The sequence below is a fragment of the Sceloporus undulatus genome, chromosome 1, assembly GCF_019175285.1.
Source record: "Sceloporus undulatus isolate JIND9_A2432 ecotype Alabama chromosome 1, SceUnd_v1.1, whole genome shotgun sequence".
NCBI lineage: Eukaryota > Metazoa > Chordata > Lepidosauria > Squamata > Phrynosomatidae > Sceloporus > Sceloporus undulatus.
In genome coordinates this window covers 240492903-240505267 of record NC_056522.1, presented here as the reverse complement: position 1 = coordinate 240505267, position 12365 = coordinate 240492903, and the positions used below count along the sequence as shown (strand labels likewise).

The window sequence follows — 12365 nt, the reverse complement described above, 5'->3', positions numbered from 1 at the left end:
CAGAAACCTCACTTGCCTCCAAAATAAGAATTAACCAACTAGCTTTGGGGAGGCACCTTTGTCCCTACAGATGTTTTGGGTTTCAACTTCCTGAAACACCAGCTACCATGCCCTATGATAAAGAGTTGTGGGGCGTGTAGAATGGGAGATTTTCCCACCCTTCATCTTTATTAAGGTTTGAATTGTTACTGTTTCAAGACTAGGATTGCCTCCTGGTGGATGCAGGAGTAGAACCCGCCACACCCGTAATTTTGTCTGTGTGTACCTTCAAGTCATTTCCAACTTATGGTGAACCCAAATTGAACCTATCACAGGTTTTCTTGGCAAGATTTGTTCAGAGGATGTTTGCTATTGCCTTCCCCTGAGGCTCAGAGTATGTGACGTGCCTAACGTGACTTGTACAATGGGTCTCATGGTTGAGCTGGAACTGAACAATGGTCTCCAGAGTCACATCCCACACTCAAACCACTACACTATGCTGGCTCTTAATGTGAAATAATGACATATAGAGAAGGCCCTTATTATATACCCCATTTGCTCCAAGAAGATAGTAAACTGAATATGAGGGTCACAGGGTCACTGTTGTGCTCTACCAAATATATAGGACCTTTCAAACAACACAATTATAGCCTTGATTCGACTTTAACTGCCATGGCTCCATCCTTTGGAACCTGGAATTGGCAGCCTAGAGAGAAGTATCTGGGCTTTCTACACTGCCCTTTGGACGTCCTTCGGACGTCCCATTTTAAAAAAGGGGCGTCTCTTTTAGACGCCCCTGGGCCTAGTACGGACTCTGTCCGTACAAGATGGCGGCACCCCTTCAATGGGCGCCGCCACTTTACGTACTGGACGCACAGCGTCCAGACGTGTCGCGCGCTTGTGACGTAGCGAGCGCGCCCCTGGCGCCTCGCTATGTCGCAAAGCCGACGCTAAAAGAGCTCCATTTTGGAGCTCTTTTTCGGTCCGCGCGGGAGTTCGGGCCGTCTGAAGGCTCCGGCTCCCCGCCGGACCTACTGGCGGCGGCGGCAGACGCCGCAAGTGGCGGTCTGTACCCCGCCTAAATCCTCAGCCAGGGAGCTCCTTGGGTGCCTCTGACCAAACTACAAACTCCAGGATTCTGTAGGATGCACCCATGAAGTTAAAGTGGAGTCACAATGTTATAATTGTGTAGTATGAATGGGCCTGATAAAGCCAGCATTGGACAAATCGTGCCCTGGGGCTGCATGCAGCTTCCAAGACTGGTTTCCACTCTTGATCACTCCCAGTTGCCCAGATCAGTGATCCCCAAACTGTGCTCTTTAAGGGATTTTGAACTTCAGCTCCCAGATCCCAGACTACTGGTCAACATGGCTGAGGCTTCTGGGACCTGAAGTCCAAAATCACTTAAAGGGCACAGTTTGGGGACCACTGCCCCAGACATCCTCTTATGTCCAAAAAAGGTGAAGTGGCAATTTTTTTTTTAAAAAATGTGTTTCAGTCTGCCCCTGGTTTAGAATTGGAAAATACCTGTTTTTTAAAAAACAGAAGTGAAATCCATTTCTCCATATACATATATACGTGTGGGTAAGTTATGTGTGTACCATTACACAGGCATGTGCTTGTTGATATTTTTGGAGTCTGTGCACCCCCTGGCAAGTCCTAGCATAAAGAAGCTGTCCCCCTGATTTGCCACTTGCTGCCCCAATATATATTTGTTGTGTGTGTATATACACACCACCTGAAATGTGCATGGGGGCAAAATGCTCTGCCATTTGTGTCTATAGCAGCTGTTCAAATGCATTAACTTGATCTATGCATTTCAGCCTTCTAAAACATGACCTGATGAGACAATTACATGAAAGATTTGCATTGCCTATGAAAGGAGCTCGATTGTGAAATACTTTTAAAAGAACAGATGTTCCACACTGCCATGATCCCAGATAAAGCAAGGCAAGTCTTGGAATCAAGACATCTACAGCTTTCCGCTTGGTGGTTTTGCAAAATCCTGTGTGGCATGCCTCTTATTGCTGGTTTGTGTTCCTCCACCAGGGACTTGGATTATTCTCTCTGATTGCAAGAAATACAAAATTATCATTACGTTACAAAGTGAATAATTAAAAACTATCAACAGGGCAGTCAGTCACGATAATAGAATAAGTAAATCAGAAAAATGTAGTTATCTTGAAAATCATTGTATCAGAAAGAAGAAAGGCATAGGAAAAGAAACTAGAGGACAGTTGTACATTAATCATGGCACCATGTGTGTAAGTCATGCATTTTTAGGGTTTTCATGGTGGCAAAAAGATATTTGTTACTTTTAACTAAGAAGGGGAATTTCTTCAAAGACATCATCTTCCTGTTTAGCATACAATAGTACTTTGCCTCAGGAAAAACAGATTGCTCTTAGACGAATGTTTCAAGTAGAAAGATGGTAAGACAACAAGACTTTGACCTCAAGACGAAACTTTTCCCACAACTGAATCTATCCTTGTGGATTTACAGCTCCTGTTATCAGAAGGGTTATCAAATCACTGAATGTCACTGGTTGTTTTCTTATTATTCATTTCACCCCTATCTGCGGTTCTTTAGAGCATGCCTAAATGTTTTGGGCTAGGCATTCGAAGCATTATTCTTCCCCTTATTTACAACTCAGAACATCTAGATTATTTATTATTTATTATTTGTGTAATTTATATCCCATCTTTCTCCCAGCACAGGATTCAGGTGGCTTCAAGATTAGGTATCAATATACATCTGTGCTCGGGATACGAAATGTCGGGTTACGAAATTTCCGGGATACGAAAAAGTTGGATTGGAAAAAACTGTTTCGGTTAGAAATATTTTTCGGGTCGAAATCATTTCGGCGCGAAATCAATGCTGCAAAGTGCGCTATGGCTTTCCAGAGCTAACGGAAAGCCTAAGGGGGCTGGGTTAGGGGTTAGCTTTGGCGCGAATTTTGAATTTCGTTAGCATAGTGATTGGATTGAGAAATCAAGCTGATCATCTGGATTGGCTAACGAAATTGGGGGGGGGGGTGGCCTGGCTTCAGAAACAAAAGCGGCTTCCATTGATCGCCCCTTTGTCTGGCCTGGGACTGGTGGAAGAGTTCTTCTGAGCTCTAACGTGGTTCCAGTGGAGGGTTTGGACTTTTTCTGGCTTTCTGCCTTTGGACTTGTTCTGGCTTTGTACTGTACAGTACAGTGCCAGGTTGTACACTTGGCATCAAGACCTGCCATCAGGAATTTCTCTACAGGTAGGTGTATGGATTTATACCTTCTTCTTGTGGGGTGAGACAGTGTGACCATGCTTTTGCTGTGGGGTGGTGGGGTGCTTTGCTCATGGCTGTGATGATTTCAGAGTGTGGGGTGTGTGGCCATGGGGTTGCATTTTCAGATTTGGGGCCTCTGGGTTTGGCTGCTTCAGTGCTTTGCTCATGGCTGTGATGATTTCAGAGTGTGGGGTGTGTGGCCATGGGGTTGCATTTTCAGATTTGGGGCCTCTGGGTTTGGTGCTTCAGTGCTTTGCTCATGGCTGTGATGTTTCAGAGTGTGGGGTGTGTGGCCATGGGTTGCATTTTCAGATTTGGGGCTTCTGGGGTTTGGCTGCTTCAGTGCTTTTGCTCATGGCTTTTGTGATGATTTCAAAGTGTGGGCATCGAGGTTTTGCAAGTTTGGCCTTGGCTCCATGTGGGCCACAGAATGAGACCATGGGGTTGCTGTTCAGATTTGGGGTTTGGCCTGGGTTAGGGTTCTGGGGGCTTTGCTCATGGCTGTGATGATTTCAAAGTGTGGGTGTGAGTTTTGCAAGTTTGCCTTGGTCCCATGTGGGCCAGAGATGTGACCTTGGGTTGCATGTTCAGATGGGGTTTTTGGCCTTTGGGTTTGGCTTCTTGGTTCTTGGTCAGGCTGTGATGATTTGAGAGTGTGGGTGTGAGTTTTGCAAGTTGGCCTTGGCTCCATGTGGGCCAGAGAGTTTGACCAGGGGGGTGGGGTGGTTTCCAATGTGGCTTTGCCTCCTGTTGCCTTTGTCCTTTTTGGCTTGGCATGGCTCCCGAAAAGCCACAGATAAGCGGGTTTTGACAAAAGGAAGAGGGCTCCCTGTCCTGGAGGACAAGAGGGAAATCATCGCCAAGCATGAGAGGGGCGTTGTGCGCTTGGTGGACATTTGCCAAGGGAGTATGGACAACCTTTCGACAACTGGCACTGTCCTCAAGCAGCAGGAGGCCATAGAGCGTTGTGGCCTCCTGCGCACGCGTGACTACGATTGCCAAGCGAGAGGCACCGAAGCACAGAGATGGAGCGCTGCCGCTCTTGGATTAAAGAAAGGAGCGCGCGGGACACTGTGCCCACCTTCGGTCATCTGTGAGAAGGCCACCACCATTTTTGAAGACCTGGCCAGCAAGGAGGCAGGCGAAGGGAACTTCTTCCCAGGAGGAGCCAGCCACCCGAATTCAAGCCTCACTGTGCGCTGGTTTGAAAGGTTTCAAAAGGCAGGACCGGGATCCACTCTGTCGTCCGTCAGGCGAGGCGTCCAGCGCACGACCCCAGGCCGCCGAAGCATTTGTCATCGAGTTCAAGGCCATGATGGGAGGAAGGCTACGTCCCGCAGCAAGTGTTCAATTGCGACGAGACGGGCCTTTTCTGGAGAAGATGCCTCGCCGCACCTACATCACCCAGGAGGGAGGAGTTGCCAGGCACAAGCCTATGAAGGGACCGCTTCACACTTTCGTTTGTGCGATGCCGCGGGGACGTAAGATCAGCCTGTTGGTCTCCACTCAGACCAAATCACGGGCCCTTCAAGGCACCACAACATTAAAAGTGACAGGTTTGCCAGTGATGTGGCGTTCCAATGGCCGCGCATGGGTCACACGCCTCCTTTTCGTGGAGTGGATCAACAGTGTCTTCGCCCCGACTGTGAAGCGGTACCTGGAGGAAGAGGATTTGCCCTTGAAGTGCCTCCTCCTCTTGGACACTGCTCCTGGCACCTGCCGGCCTGAAAAGCGAGACATCCTTCAGAGTTTCCTTTTCATCAAGGTTCCAGTTCTGCCGTCCACAGACCCCTCCCTTTGCAACCCATGGCCCAGCAGTCATGCAACTTCAAAAAGATCTACACCAAGCACCTTCTTCAAGCGTTGTTTTGTGTTTTGATTAACGGAGAGCACACAGCTGACCCTGCGGAGTTCTGGAAGCCGATTTTGATATCGTCGTGTGCTTGAAGATGGTGGACTGGCCTGGCAGGAGTCACCGCGCAACCTGCTGCTGCGTTGTGAGGAAGCTGTGGCCTGATGCTTTCTTCCTTGGAAGGGTCACAGACCGAGGGTGCTGAGCCAGGTGAGAAAATGTGGCTGAGATTGTCTCCATCGCAAGGTCCTGGGACTGCCTGTGGACAACGAGGACGTGGAGGAACTCATTGAGGAGCACAGTGAGGACCCTGACAACAGAGGACCTGAAGGCCTTGTGCGCCATGCAACCACTCGGCCGTGGATGAGGACGTGCTCCATTTTGACAGGGCCAGGAGGAGGAGGCTGCGGGGGCATTTGCCAACGGCAGAATTAAAGACATTTTTGCGGCATTCCACAATGTGTCTTCTATGTTGAGAAGCATCACCCTGAGAAGGTGCTCACGCCATGCCATTGCACATTTTGATAATGTTGCCTCAGCCTTTTAGGAACCTGCTTAAGGCCCCGGCAAAAGCCGACCTCCTTGGACCAGTTTCTCAAAAGAGGGAAACCGTCATCAAGCGGGCAAAGGTGCTCAGACCCTTAAAACACACCAAATTTAAAAAAAAAAATTGTTGTTAAAATGGTTAACTTTGTTAAATTGGTTGATTGATTGGTTAAATGGTGAATTGGTTAATTGGTTGAATTGGTGTTAATTGTTGATACTTGGTTGTCTGGGTTTAAATTGGTTTTTTTTGGCTGCCACCCCCTCCTCCTCCCCTCCTCCTGCCTCACTCTGAGGTGCCAGGACCAGCAAATAAGTCAAACTTTTTTTCTTTCTCCTTAAACTTAGAATGGACCTGCAAGTCATTCTTTAAGCTCTTAGTGCCTCAGGCAACTTGTATTGTAGGGGTTACTTAGCTATGGCCCTATTGTACCTTGTTTTGAGTTGCAGGTTCAGTCTGAGGTCATAGACGCATTAGTTTTTCAATGGAAAATGTTTCGTGTACGAACTTTGGTTACGAAGGAATGGCTGGAACGAATTAATTTCGTAACCCGAGGCACCAGTGTATCTCTGAATGTGTATGAGATAGATTTAATCCCATGTATAGGTAAATCTAAATGTGTCTTTGGATGGATTACCACTGGGAAAAGGAGAGGATAAACAGTCTGCTTCCTAAGAAGTTGTATGCCACTTTATTCCTCAAAGCCACAGCAAGAAACAATCCATTATTGCATTTATTGGTACCTAAATTCCAAAATAGCACACCAAAAAATCTGAAAGATGGTTGACCTCACAGGAGCCCCAGGAACTAAAAATTATCTGTCCCCACCACAATATTTTCTTTCATTCCTTTTATGGCAGTTATTTAACAGTGGTACCCGGTTAGAAATTAATTGTTCCGCCGCCGCTTTCGTAACCCGAAAAGCCTCGCAAGCCGAAACCCCATAGGGCCTAATCGGAAAAGCCCTCGATTCGTGTGAAATCCCCGAAAAGCACCAAAATTTTCTTCGTAACCCGAAATACCCTTCGTAACCCGGAACAGTTTTTCCTATGGGATTTTTTCGTATCCGGAAATTTCGTACGTGGGTATTTCGTATCCCGGGGTACCACTGTATATATAATTACATCACAGTTGTTTTATGAATTATCTATCAGTTATCATGCTTCTGCACTCACAAAAGATGTTTAAGGCCTTGTGATGGGACTTACAACATATTAGTTATCCATCTATGTAATGCCACATGATAACTGATCTGGCTTTTCATCTGTTGATGGCCCTGGTTAAAGGAAGCCTAAGGTAAAGAAGTTGAAAAGTTACTGGCTTTTTCAGAGCATAATTCCAGCCCTGTTGATTGTTAATGTTCACAAATTGTCAGAATCCAAGAACCTTTACAGACTTGTCCCTTACCTGTGTCCATGTCCTTCTTCCTATTCCAAAAGTATCTCTTTCCCTTAACTAGTTAGCTAAATATGTAAACTCCAATGCGCATGCCAATCCAACAGCATATGCAGGAACAACTGCAGGTTTCTGGAGAGACATCACAATTCTTTAGCTGTTCTGGTGTAAAAAAGGTTTGATGTGTTGCCACCTTGCATATGAAAACAGATTGTAAAAGATATCAGGTTTGAGACACCAGTTATCTGCATCTCTAGTCGCACCAAAAACCAAATGATTAAATCTGCCATTAAGATGGATTCCCCATCCTTCCCCTCATGCTTTGACATTTTACTTCATCTAATTTTTGTTGCAGGCCTAAGTGTTCATTTTTTAATACTAATAAAAAAAAATTAAATAGCACTTTAACTTTTATATACAATATCTTTATTATATTTGATTTCCTTGGTCGTGTCGCCGTGCCCGGGTGGAGCTTCCGCCCTCCGGGCGGGGCTTCCACCCTCAGGGGTTGGGATTTCCCTTCGCACCCTTTCACGGCCTCCAGCTGTCTCTGGCTTTGTGGATGACATTGCTGGGAACTGGACAGGGGAGTGTGTTCCTGTTGATCCTGTTAGATCTCTCAGTTGTTTTCTATAACATCGAAACATGGTATCTTCTTTGAGCTGCCTCTCTAGGTTGGGGCTTGGAGGCACTGTTATGCAGTGATTCCGGTCTTTCTTGGGCGGCAGACCCAGAAGGTAGTGTTGGAGGACTCTGTTGACTTCCTTGGCTGCTGGCCTGTGGCTCCCCCGGGTTCTTTTTGTCCCTCCTGTTGCTTAACATCTTACATGAAACCGCTTGGAGAGGTCATCTGGAGAATTGCGTGTCGGTATCATCAGTATACAGATGACACCCACTCTATCTCTCTTCCATCTGATTCCAAGGAAGCTTGTCTCTTGGCTGAACCAGTGTCTGCTGCGAAATGGACTGAATGAGGGCAAACAAATTGAAGCTTAATCCAGACAAGACAGAGATGTTCCTGGCTAGTCATAAGGCAGACTCAGGGAATTGGGGCTATGCCTGAGCTGGATGCGTGTTACATTCCCCCTGAAATCTCCGCCGCCGCTTGGGTGTGCTCCTGGACTCCACTCTGAGCCTCGTGCCCAGGTCTCAGCATAGCCAGGAGGTGCATTTGCCCAATTAAATTGTGCACCACCTGTGCCCATTCTTTGCGACATCAGATCTGGTCTTTTATAGTGACACATGCTTTGGTTACATCCCTTTGGACTGCTATTACGTACTCTACATGTGGGCTGCCTTTGGACCTGTTTCAGAACTTCAGCAAGTCCAAAATGCTGCTGCAGATGCGCCCGGAGCCAGTTACCGGAGTGTATAAACTCTGCATTGAACAGCTTCACTGGCTACTGGTTCGTTTCCGAGCACAATTCCAAAGTGCTGGTCTGACTATAAATCCTACCACGCTAGGTCCAGACTATTTGAGAGACCATATCTCCCTACGAACCACCTGAGCTAAAATCCTCAGGAGAAGGCTTTCTCTCGGTCCCACCGCCATCCCAGGCTCGTTTGGTGAGACACGAGAGAGAGAGAGCCTTCTCAGTGGCTGCCTCACCCTTTGGAACTCCTTCAATGGGAGACCAAGTGGCCCCCTCACTGCTGGCCTTTCGCAGGCAGGCAAGAATTTTTGTTTAAACAAATTATCTATTTGTAATTTTTTATATTTTACGATTTTAATTGTACAATTTAATTGTTTTGTTTAAGAAGTTAGCGCCTTGGGTCCCACTTTGGAGAAAGGCGGATAAAAATAAAATAAATAAATAAATTCTTTTATTGTTTTTAACCGTCAGGGTATGCATGACAATCTCCTCAGTATTCATTTGAAATGAGTTAATTTTCTTCCTATCAGCTTCATAATGCCCACCATTCACCACCATTAATAAGACAAAGGAAAAAAATACAACGGCATGGACAATCCAAACTGTGGTTACAATGATATTTATATCCTGACACTTCAGGATGTTGCCTGTGTTCTTCATAGCTTGGCCTTCCAAGTCCTAGTTGCTTATCAGATGCCTGAAGTGACAGGACCAAGTGGAACATGCCTGTCCAATCGTGTGTTGGGGCACGCATATCAGAAATGTCATGTGACATTGCCATTGTTCCGTTCTTGTCCCATCCTGCGAGGAATTCTCCCATCGCTTTTCATTAACAGAAGTTTTCCGGTTAATGAAGTGATGGCCGAATTTTTCCCCATGGACAGAACAAGGACAGCATAATGGCGGATGTTTCGTGACATCATCTGCTATTCTTGCCCCAAATCCACAATTGTGACAGGGCGCATCCCTGCTTTGCTATGCACTTTCAGGCATCTCCCTTATTATTATGTTGTGTTGTTGTATTAACCTTTATTTATGAAGCGCTGTAAATTACACAGCGCGTGTACATGCCATCTTTTTAGTTAGACGGTTCCCTGCCCTCAGGCTTACAATCTAAAAAGACATGACACAGAAGGAGAAGGGAGTGGTGGAGGGAAAGGGTTAAGAGGTCCAGCCGTTCCTCTCTACTCCGAGGCCTGGACAAAGCAGATGACTAGAGGGGGGCTTGGCTTCAAAATGGAGGTTATCATTTTCCAGGGAAAATACATACTCTCAGTAGGATAATACATTACAATACATAGCCCTACAGGAAAAGGTTTCGATAACAGGCAACAAAGAACATCAGATAGTAAGCGCAATGCAATGCCTGGGAAGCTTCTCTGAACAGGATGGTTCAACTCCGTTTTGAAGCTAGTTAAAGAAAGTGATGGCTCTTGTTGTAGGGGAAGAGAGTTCCAGGGTGAGGGGCAGCAAGTGAATGAAAAGGCGAATCCGGATGGGGCCGAGGAAATCTGCTGGAGACAGGAACCCTTGACTACCAGAACAGAGGGCCCGAGTGGGAAGGTGTGAGGAGGAGAAAGAGGTCTGATAAGTAAGGAGGGGCCAGTCCATGGGGCTTTGAATGTCGGACAGCGGAGCTTATACTGAATTCGGAAAGGGAAGGAGCCATGAAGGGTTGCCAACACGGAGAGATGTGGGGTTCAGAGCGGTGGGTGGCAAGTGATAATGCGTGCAGCTGAATGCTGGACAGAGATTAAAGGACAGAGGTGAGAAAGAGGAAGCCCGCCAGGAGGACGTACAGTAATCCAGTCGTGAGATCACTAGGGCATGGACCAGGATCTTGGCCGTAGGGCGGAGGGGGAGCGATATGGTCGGATTTTGGAAATATGTACAAAAAGAATCTAACAAGCCTTGGGTGTCTGGATCTGAGGGATACACGACAGAGAAGAGCCAAGCTAAAACCAAGACTACAGGCTTGTGGACTGGTTGACTAGAAATGTTGTCCACAGAGACAAAAGGAGTGTTGACGGGTGGGCTTAGGAGGAAAGACAAGACGCTCCATCTTGGATTGTTGAGCTTCAAACGCCGATGGCGCACACTGCGAACAGCTCGGCACACGAGACTTGCCGTTCAGCCTTGGAGAAAGGTCGGGGCAGACAGCTACAGCTGCGGTGTCATCAGCTTACCGATGGTAGGCAAAACCAAAAGAGCTGATGATTTTCCTAAGGAGTGTGTAGAGAGAAAACCGAAGGTGACCCAGCACAGCGCCCTGTCACTCCAACAGATAAGGGAACAACACGAAGTCTGACCCCCTGCATACTGCAAAGATCGGCCAGACAAGTAGATCCTAAACCAGTTGAGAACAAGTCTGAGAACCCCTTTCCGAGGTTGTCAATAGGATCCGTGATCAACAGTGTCGAAGCTGCAGACCATTGAGAAGGATGAGAACAGAGTAAAGTGCCTTACTTGGCTTAAAGGTCATTCGAATTCTCTAGAAGCTGTCTCTGTGCTTGCCTTGGGTGGACACCAGATAAAGGATCAGGATGGCGTTTGTTTCCGCAATCTTAAGACCTGTGCGAATTTAATAAACACCCGTTCCAAACCCTTAGAAAGACAGGGAAGAAGAGAAATTGGATGATAGCTAGACAACGCGGCGGGGTCAAGAGAAAGGTTTTTTCAGAATTGGGAAACTGAGAGCAGTTTAAGTCCACGGAAGGAGCCTGTAGAGATGAGAGAGAGATTGACCGATATGGAGAAGCGAGGCTAAAGGAGGGAGCTCTAGTCTTAGAGATTTAGAAGACGAGAGGATTGGATCAAGAGAACAGGTTGCAGGTTTTGGAGAGTTCAGAAGTGTAGAGAATTAATCCAAAGAGCAGAGGAAAGAATGAAAATTGTTAGTCGAGGTGATAGACGATTAAGCAGAGACGCAGAATTCGGAGGGACTCTCGCAACGTTGTAATCTTAGAGCTGACCTAGTTCGCAGTCATTAGGAGAAATGATACTGAAGAAAAGGGGAGGGCGGGAGGTTAACAACGAGTTGACGATGATGAGCAAACTGTGGGCGCCTCTCTGGCAGAGATCAATGTTTTACTTCTGTTTTGCCTAGAGAGGGCGCGTGAATGAAAGGACGTAAGAACACATTTGAAGTGGCTAAAGTCCAGCCCCACTCTTTGATTTCTCCGAAATGTTCCGCTCTAGCGCATGACGGGTCAAACTTAATGTTGGGGGTAAGCCGGCTGAGGTCTAGTCTTAGAGGAAGCAGGCGTTTCCACAGGGGCAAACCTCGTCGCCAGTTTGAGGAAGATTGGAGTTAAATAAAGACATTGCGCCTCAGCAGCATCCCCGGTTTAGTGAAGGAACTTAATCCCAGGTCAGCCTCATAGTTAGAGTCACAGATTGACGCCGCATTGCGTTTGAATCGTATGCGGGAGGTGGAGTATAATTGAGAGCAAAGGAGATTAATTCTGATCCGATATGATGCAGGAAATCCCGTGCCCAGGTAGTCAGAAATGGCGCCAGTTGCAAAGAACTAGGTCAAGACTTGACCAGAATGAGTTGAAGAGTTGGAGTGTGGTGGAGCCAAAGAGCTCGCAGCTCGTTTTAACGCAAGAGTTGTTAGGGCTTATTGAATCTCAACATGTATATTAAGTCACCTGGCTCAGTGGAGCTGAGTCTGAAAGACAACGCATTGTCAGCCATGATTCAAAGTCGATTTCTTCTGAGTTTTGACCTCAGTTCTTCTTAATAATGACTGATCCTGGTATGAAAATCTTTGAACTATTTCAGTATCTTCATTGTCTATTTTAAACGTTACCATAATCATTCTTGTTGGTCTTATTTTTGTTTCATAATTTCAACTTAAACCCGCCTTTGCCTTTCTTCTTTCATTTTTCAGTTCCAAATCTTTGCAATTTTGTCCCGTTAAAAAGTTAATCTGCATATCTTAAATTGTGA

The 12365-nt window shown here is 46.5% G+C and overlaps 1 protein-coding gene across 6 annotated transcripts in view; it reads right to left on the bottom strand.

Annotated features, from left to right (window-relative positions):
* HSPBAP1 (HSPB1 associated protein 1) overlaps positions 1 to 12365 on the bottom strand; it is a 109235-nt gene that overhangs the window by 56467 nt on the left and 40403 nt on the right. Inside the window, exon 1 of one of the 6 annotated variants that reach the window (XR_006101356.1) lies at positions 7051 to 7068. The exons of the other annotated variants lie outside the window; for them this stretch is intronic. The gene's annotated coding sequence lies outside the window, so the exon portion shown is untranslated. Of the gene's footprint in view, positions 1 to 7050; positions 7069 to 12365 lie in introns of those variants that run through there. 6 annotated transcript variants of the gene reach the window in all.